Here is a 9131-nt window from a genome sequence, read left to right as displayed (position 1 = left end):
TCCGACCGAAACAAAGTAGACTTGTTGACCAATTATAACATCTTTACATTTTTTAAATCGAACCACTAGAAGTACTTTAATTTTTGTCAGTCGCTAAGGTCATTTTGATGAAAAAATAATAGGGTTTGCAGGGGCCTTAAAAAGGTTTGCTTAAATATTTTATTTAAATTACATATTTGAGTTAAATATTATTTTTTCATTTTTAATATTTAGTTTGGGTATAAGAGTATAATAGTTGAAATTTAATATTTTCTGAAGTCGTTTTTAAGGTATAGTCTTCCGTCTTTGTGATTGTAGACAGTCTGTACTATATTAACATGTGATAGATATTTTTTGGGAGAAATCACAACTAATCGATTCCATTTAAACAAAAATGGATAAGTAGGTATGTCCTTTCTCAAAAATTATTTTATAATAATTGTTTTGAATTTAAAATCGCAATGAAATAGTAATAGTTGATCTGCGTCCATATTATCATACGTTAATGCATTTTCAATTGGATTTTGTGATTTTACTTAACGATAACAAAATAGAACCACTTGTAATAATTAATTTGAATTTTGGTATTGATATGTATACATTTTTAATTTCTTTAAAATTAACTTGACTGTCAATAAACATTTAGTTTCGTACATTCACGTAAACCATTCCATGACTGATAAAATATGAGAAGCAGATTCAAAAGTTGATGTTTATAAAATACACAAAAGTATCCATCCAAGAATTAAAACCAAGTTCGGCATTATTTGTTCAAAAAAACATCCAATATTTCTTGAAATGATTTTACGAGTAGGTACCTATAATAATACATTCCAAGTGGATATTTAGAACAACTTATATGGATATATCTATTGGTTTATAATTTATTACCTATGCACATGATACATAAACTAATTATTATCCTATAAAGATGACAAAGTGATAACGATGCGAGACGAGTGTTCGTCTAACATCCGGTCTTTATTTCCTGTCATGTTTTCATTTCTCTTTTCGCGATTTCCTATGAAATTCATAAAACAATTCAGTTCAAACTGTTCAATGTACATACAATTTTGATTTTAATTTTCAATCTATTGAAATCTATGGTATAATTAATTCTAACATCACCGTCATCTAGACTCAATGAATATTAAACTATTACACTCAATGATTTGTCGGAATTTATAAGAGATAAGTAATATATATTTATCACTTAAGAATAAGATCATTTAGAACAGTGTTTCTCAACCTTTTTACTGTGGCGACCCCCAGTTTCAATTTTTTAGCGAACCCCTACATATATTTTTTTTAAATACTCACATAGAATATAGATTATTATTAATAATTAATACTAGAATTACTGTACATTGTACACAACATAAAATACATATAATACTATAATTATTTTTAATTAAAAAAACGTACACCAAATATTTACAAATATATATAATACATACAATTTTAATTCATAAGCGACCCTAAAGACTAAGTTAGCGACCCCCAGGTTGAGAAACACTGATTTAGAAGGTTAAATTGTTAGGTTAGTTTTATAGAGGGACATAATGGTATATTTGAAAAATTTTATTTTCGTAAATTAATATTGCAACGGTACCTAACTAAATTACAAATTGTTGCTGCAATAATGGCCAACCATATTATAATTGACCTGAAGGGTTTTTACTCTGCTTCGTTGCCGTTGAATTGACAAACATTTTGATTTCACACGAAAATCTACTAATTATTCGAAACCAACCTACTCGTATAATTATTGTTATGTGCGTCGTTGCACCATTACGTAGACGGTCGAGATTAATAAGCAGTCAAAAATTTGATTACATTCCAAATCATATATATGTATACGAAAGAACAATTCACAAATAGTCAAGTTTCGAGGTTGTTCTATTTTAAAAAGCATTCTCCCCTAAAAAGTTTGGAATATTTAAATGAAATTAGATACCTACTTATTACCTATCTGATGTGTTTTCACATATTATCTTATTAAGACCTTGAACAAAATTGCAGTTAATTATAATATTGTGACGATCTCGCTTTTTGTCTGAAATCATTTTTATATGCCATTATATGTATCGATTGATACATCTATTGAATATCTCCATTGTAAAAAGTACTCATGTTAAGAACGTAAAATTGGTTGTTATTTTGATATTTTGCTCCCGGCATCCGCATCTGAATTTTTGACTTTATAGATTTCAAACTGTACGATATGCCACTCAAAATCAATTAAAAACACAAATAATTACCTATATAATGTATTATACAATAAATATGCATGGCCATAAATCCTTTTGAAAACCTTCATATACATACCACATACATAAATTATGTTACCCACATAAATAAAATCTTATCATCCTTAATAATAATTTAGGTAGATATTTGGCATTATAATATGGACCCCAGTGGCGTAAATTGGGCTAAATTGTTAGGGTTGCAATAAGTTTTTAGGTTTGACAGACTTTTGGGGGGATTACCCCCACAACCCCCCTCCCCCTAAAATGTTTTATTTTATTCTATATTTCACATTACAAGAACATAAACTCAACAAGACTATTTTAACCTTAAAGACCTAAACACATATTGTCATATTGTATCTATTGGTAATTGGTACATGATATTATGAATATGCACTATAATTAATAGGAGAGACTACATTCAATAAAATATGTATAATTCTCTTAAAGAATATATGAATACATAAAATACAACAATCCTTTTATTTAAAAAAAATGTATATAACATACATTATACATTATATTTGTATCTGTATGTTTAAATACATATTTATCACTTTTATATTACACAAATTAGCCAAAACATTAACTATTATTTATTTAAAGTAGGTAACTATACTTACAGAATTTTCACTTTGAATTAAGTTAAAAGTATTTAACAAAATATCTTGAAATATTTAATGATATCAAATTAATATAAATAATATAAATATAATTTCAATAAATTGTATATGAATACTAAATATATGATATGAAATTAATTATTTACTATATTTAGGTACCATTTTTAATCTTTTTCCTGGGGAATGGAGGTGTTCTTCAAATAAGCTGACATTTTCCTCAGCATTTGTTTTAGTATTTTTCTAACAAGCAGGTACAACAATTAGTACCAAAATAATACAAAAAAAAATATACCAAAATAAATTTAACTTGCTTAATAATATAATATTACCTTAATAATTAATTTAAAAATTAACTTACAGAACAAATGTTTTATTTGTCAAAATTGTAGTTTTAATATAATATAAATCAGTAATATATTTGAAGCGCTATTTTAAACTTAATGCATACTAAATATGTGTACTAAACAATTATACGAATTTAAAGAAAAAATAAACTCTTACTTTCGACTTTTCGATATTTTTACAATAAATTTATCCATTTTAGCAAGCTGTCGAAACACTTTTAATTTTGAATCCTTCGCGGATAAGAAATAAATACAAGTGTCAAAAATAAATGCATATTTTATAAAACAAACAAATAATAATTTTTAACTATGAAACACGTTTTCACTATCAGCTGCCATTGAGACTCGAATCCGCTGATCACAATAAAATATAAATATCCAATGGATATTATCCATATTGGTATAATAATAGAAAATGGTTTATAACAAAACTATAAATTAATGTGGAAATTATATAATATTATAATAATTCCAGTGCTTCAAAACAAAGTTAGACATTGGTTCTCAAAATATGAATTATTAGTTAATTTATTATTATTTCGGTTCAAAGAAAAAAATTTAAGTATTAAAATGTATTATTAATTATTACAATTTATAATTTTAATTTTGATTGAATTTCAGAAATAAATAATAATTTTTATTAGTCAGTCAAATTAAATGAAAATAATAAAGGAACAAATTAAAATTATTTTTAAATTGGATTGTCTTGAAATATTTCTCTAGTCGTTTATAACATAAAAGATAACGTATATATTATAACGTATATAACATTAAAGAACGTGTCATGATATCTATCTTCAGTAGGTGGCTTATAATATTATTAGTATATATTTTTTTATTTAACGTTTGAAAAATGTCTGATTAAGATAATATCAGATTAAATGTAAAGTTCCTTGTTAATTTCAGTTGGAACAAACGAGCTTTAAACGAGTCATTATTAGTAGTTACAATATTTTCAATGATTATTAATACGGATGTGTTTAGTAGGTAAATGGTTTGTTATTACTCGACTTAAAAGTAATAATATTATATTATTATATTTAAAAAGAGCGTTTACCCACTACCCACAATATTATGTTTTAAATTTTAATGTTTACGATATTTTAATTTCTTAAACAATATCGTTTATGATAAAAAAAATAGCTAAAACGTGAAATGAACTAAATGCAATTATAATAAAACGGTTATAATTATTATTTTATTCATTTGTAGGTAGGTACTTTACACAAACACGCACATTTAAATTTTTTACCCGACAATGTCTGATTATACATTATATTATTATTTTAATAGAATATGCGTGTTATGAACTGCGTTTTAGCGTTTACCTTTGAATGCCATGCCAAGAATTCTTTTATATTTATCATTAATCTGAACGCTCTTTTTACCATTTTTTATGAGATAGTTTTAAAAATAATGTTTTCTTTGTGACAAAAAAAAAATAATATATGTTTCATTAAAATATTATAAACATCTTACGATTTTATTTTTACAAATGTTATTTATATTTTGTTCGTGTAATCTAATTATTACCTATTAATTTATAAACGTGATGATTTTAACAAAAGCACATTCTACACAATATTTCTGATGGTTTGGAGTTTACTAGGACTTAATTGATGCATTAAAAAATGAGTTATGTTAATCAACAAATTTACCTGTATTTTACACATTTTGAATAGGAAACTCCTACTTCGATATACTATACACACACCGTCGTGCAGTTATTTATTTTTTTTTTTTACTTAGCTCGATCCACGACCGTCGCGCTGGATGACAAATAATTGCTATCGATTAATACGTTTATAGACGAATTTGATGTACCTACGCCAATTTGAAAAATTAAATTAGGTTTTAAATAATTTATATCGGTTTTGTTAAAATGTATAAACAATTATTATTGTTATGTTTTAATACTAAAAAATTGTTTAAGATATTTGTCGAATGTATTTGTTTAAATATAATAGTATGCACGACACACGTCCAATGCCCGGTGTAAAATGGTAAACAAGATCTTCTCATGTAGGTATCCTATTGTTCACAATTCAAAAATAAATAGCGGTAACACTATAAAAAAAAATCATAGTCTTCCCATCAAAAATATTATACCTTAAGTTATAAATGAAATAGTGCGAACTTTTTAATGGAAAGTTATATTAAATTCAGAATCACGGCAGCCGCCGCCGCCGCCGTCGTATTCGTAGTCGTCGCATCAGCGTTGCTAATGTTACCAACAATATTACCGATCTTATAGATTACTAGCTGAACCCGTGCACTTCGTTGCCCATTAAGTGTACCAACTATATGTGACTCAAACTTTGTTCAATTCGTTATTTAATATTCGGTGTATGGTTTCAAAATTAATCTTAACTTTTCCGTTGCCCGGAATAAAAATTCTGATTCGCAGCAGTACCTGCGGTAGATCACGGACCCCGTGCTGTATGTACGTTAGTGTATGATTTAACTTTAAATTATCGAAGTTATACCAAGTTTGTCGTATTCGACCTGTGGTGGATTGATATAATCAATTAATACAAAATCCTAATCTAACCTAACCGTACTATAATCAAATGAATAAACGCAAACGCATACAAACAAATTCATTCAAATCGGTCTAACCATTTAGGAGGAGTTCGGTCACAACACACGTACAGTAGAACTATTGCGCTTAGCAACACATTCTGCTATTCATTTTTATATCATATGAAATCAACAAACATGCCCGATTAACCAATAGCAACCAATATAATATAATGCACTGTGGCGCCATTGTTGTATTTTTGACATACAGATTTGAGATTTCCTATCTTTCTGGTGGATTTTCCTAAAATTGTATTTCATAAAAACCTTCTCCTGGTAGTTACGAAAATCTTAAAAAAAAATTTGAGCCAAATCGGACCAGCCGTTCTCGATTGATGAATTGTTATACATTTTTGTCTCCATTTTTTTATATATAGATTGTATAAACACTCAATATTTAATAACGATAAAAATTAGTGATATTACAACAAAAACGCTTCCTAAATTACGTGTAAACATGGCTAAGTAAAAAAAAAATATTAGATCTTTAAGCACTATAAAGTTGTGATATCATGAATAAATGCTAAGTATATTGAATTTAAGTAAACTTATTTTGTTTCAATAATTTATTTACTTGGTGAGGAATTATTTAGAATAGAATATAGGTAAATATTAATAATAATATTTTTAAAATAATAGGTAATTAGTTATATTTTAATAGTCCTTTGCCATTTAATTATTTTGTTCATTACACTTTATTTCTTTTAAGAAATAATTCCTCATCAAGTAAACAAATTATTGAAACAAAATAAGTTTACTTAAATTAAATATACTTAGCATTTATTTAGCAATTTTTACACCTAGTTAAATAATAACATGTTCTTGAAAAATATGCTTCATTCCTATGTTGATTGAATACTTACTGTTATTAATGAATATATAATATATAATTTTTTAATTGAATTTTGAAATAATATATCCTTTTATCCAGTTTTGAAATTGTTTTGAGATCACATTTTAAAGTTTGAAAAATAATATTTTGCAACTGCTAGTCCTATTAATCAAAAAATGGGCTTGCATAAAAACAAAATTGAGATCTATTATTTCAAAAATGTACTATGAATTTATTCAAAACCGATAATTTGTTTACAAGCATTTCAAAGTAAAATACTCAATAATTGAGTGATTTGACATAGAATCTGTCAACAAATAGTTTAATAATCTTTTTCAACTTTACTTTCAATAGTAGTTGTAGGTACCAAAAAAAAATGCAATTAATATTATTTTAGTAGGTATAGTTCAATTTGTATTTAAAAATGTATAGGACCTCAACTTAATACTATTAGGCGCTTGCATTATTTATGCCAATTCTCTATAAAAATGACTAGTTAAAATAATAATTAAGGGTCTAATTATTGTATTATGTTTGAGTTTAGGCATATTACTTAATAAACTTATTTGTTGTTACCTGTATAAAATCGACGCAATATTATTATAACATTGATTACTATATATTTATTATCATTATTCATTAAACATTAGTATCGTACAACCATACATTTTTATCGTACCAGTGCACACAATTTTTTTGAATATAGAATTTTGTCGAACAATAATCTGTATAACAAGACGTCAAGACAAAATCTTTTGAATGCATTCGATTGTAAACGAATACATAAAATAAAAAAAAATTATAAGTGCTTAAACGTTGTCGTCGTCGTCTCGGTGTTCAATTATTGCTATATTATCATAACACTTGGGTGTTCCGTTATTTGTTCCGCTCTGAGATTTGGCATCAATATGACCATTGATGTTATGATAATGGCTGGTTTCGTGCGTAAAACCTATAGGAACGTTTTTAACTACTTCACCGTAGTCATCGTCGTTTTTTTTTTCTTTCTTTTTTTTAATCTCATTACACGAATATTAAATTTTATACGTCTCAGGAATGTTTAACGAGCGGTGAAAACATCAACGGACATTAAAAAGTTGCTCTGACATCGTTGGACTATCCATCGGGACCTGCAACTTTCATTTGGAATCGGTGTACATATAATTATATTATGTATTGGTGGCATTACCTAATCATATCGTTGAGATCGATTACAATATCATAGCTAGACAATATTATTAGAATACAGATAGACTTAAAAAATAAAATTGTTGGTATTTACAAACTTTATTATTCATTAGAATTTTGTCCATTTTATTTTACATGATTTGTGCAGTATTTTACTTTGACGTGAAAGACAATATTAAAAGTTATAACCCATATATTATTTTATTATAAGAATTATGAATCATAATATAATGTTATATTCATAGATTAGAGTTGGGTCAAATAGTTCGAAAGTCGAACCAAATTTTAAATAAACCAAACTAAATTGAGCTCAAGCAAAAAGTTCAAAATTCTATAACTAATCTGGACTCCAAAAAAAAAAATCGAATACGTTAAAAGGACGATACCCAGTAGTGGCCAGTACCCATACATTTGTTGTCTCCATCTTACACACGCACAGCATAGCAAATTTTCGTTTATTAGTTTCAATAGTGTTTTGTTAGTTTTGATACTAGAGTGAATTGGCCTATTATAAAACTTTTAGGTAAGAACATTAAAACATCGATTTTTCGTAATTTTCATTTTCAAGCAAGATATGGGTATGGAATTATCAAAAATTAAAAATGCTCAAATTTGGCTTGAAAATTAAAATATCGAATAAAAGCCAACGCTTAAGCACAGATAATGTTATTATCTAAAAAAAATGATAATAGGTAAAACCACTCTAATATAAAAACTAACAGCACACTATTGAAACTAGTGAACGAAAATTTGCTATATCGTAAGTGAGTGAGATGGAGACAACAAATGCATGGGTAGCATCCTCTTAAGGCGGGATCCCACGACTCTTGTACTTGACGAATATTTGGTATTCATGGATACTCGCCGAGTAATGGAAATTGAGTACTTGTACGAATATTCGGTATTCGTTATTCGTTATTCGCCACCTTCTCGTCCATTGTCGGTAACTTGCCAATTATTCGTGTATTCGTGGATATTCGTCAAATACACGAGTCGTGGGATCCCGCCTTTAAACGTTTCAAACAAAAAATGTTTTTTATGATGTTTTTACTATTTTCAAATAATAAAAACGTAAGTACCTATAAATAATGTTATACGCTATTTTTCGAAATGAAAACACTGAAAACCTCGATAAATCATTCTGGCAAAATGTAATTTCAAAAATAGTAAAACTACACCTATGTCTCCATCACCTGGAAATTAAAAGCTTAGTATGACTTATTGTATAGGTTTTGGTACAAACGGAGCACTATCAATCGCCCGCAGTGTTATTTTTGGTTTTACGAAAGCAACTCAAATTGGATGTGAATTGGTGATATATCAATAATTATCT

At 27.0% G+C, this 9131-nt stretch overlaps 1 protein-coding gene across 3 annotated transcripts in view; it reads left to right on the top strand.

Annotated features, from left to right (window-relative positions):
- LOC100162552 (filamin-A) overlaps window positions 1-9131 on the top strand; it is a 142003-nt gene that overhangs the window by 108416 nt on the left and 24456 nt on the right. The window lies entirely within an intron of this gene.

This window comes from Acyrthosiphon pisum, chromosome X (assembly GCF_005508785.2).
Source record: "Acyrthosiphon pisum isolate AL4f chromosome X, pea_aphid_22Mar2018_4r6ur, whole genome shotgun sequence".
Taxonomy (NCBI): Eukaryota; Metazoa; Arthropoda; class Insecta; order Hemiptera; family Aphididae; genus Acyrthosiphon; species Acyrthosiphon pisum.
This window is presented reverse-complemented; position numbering and strand designations above follow the sequence as displayed.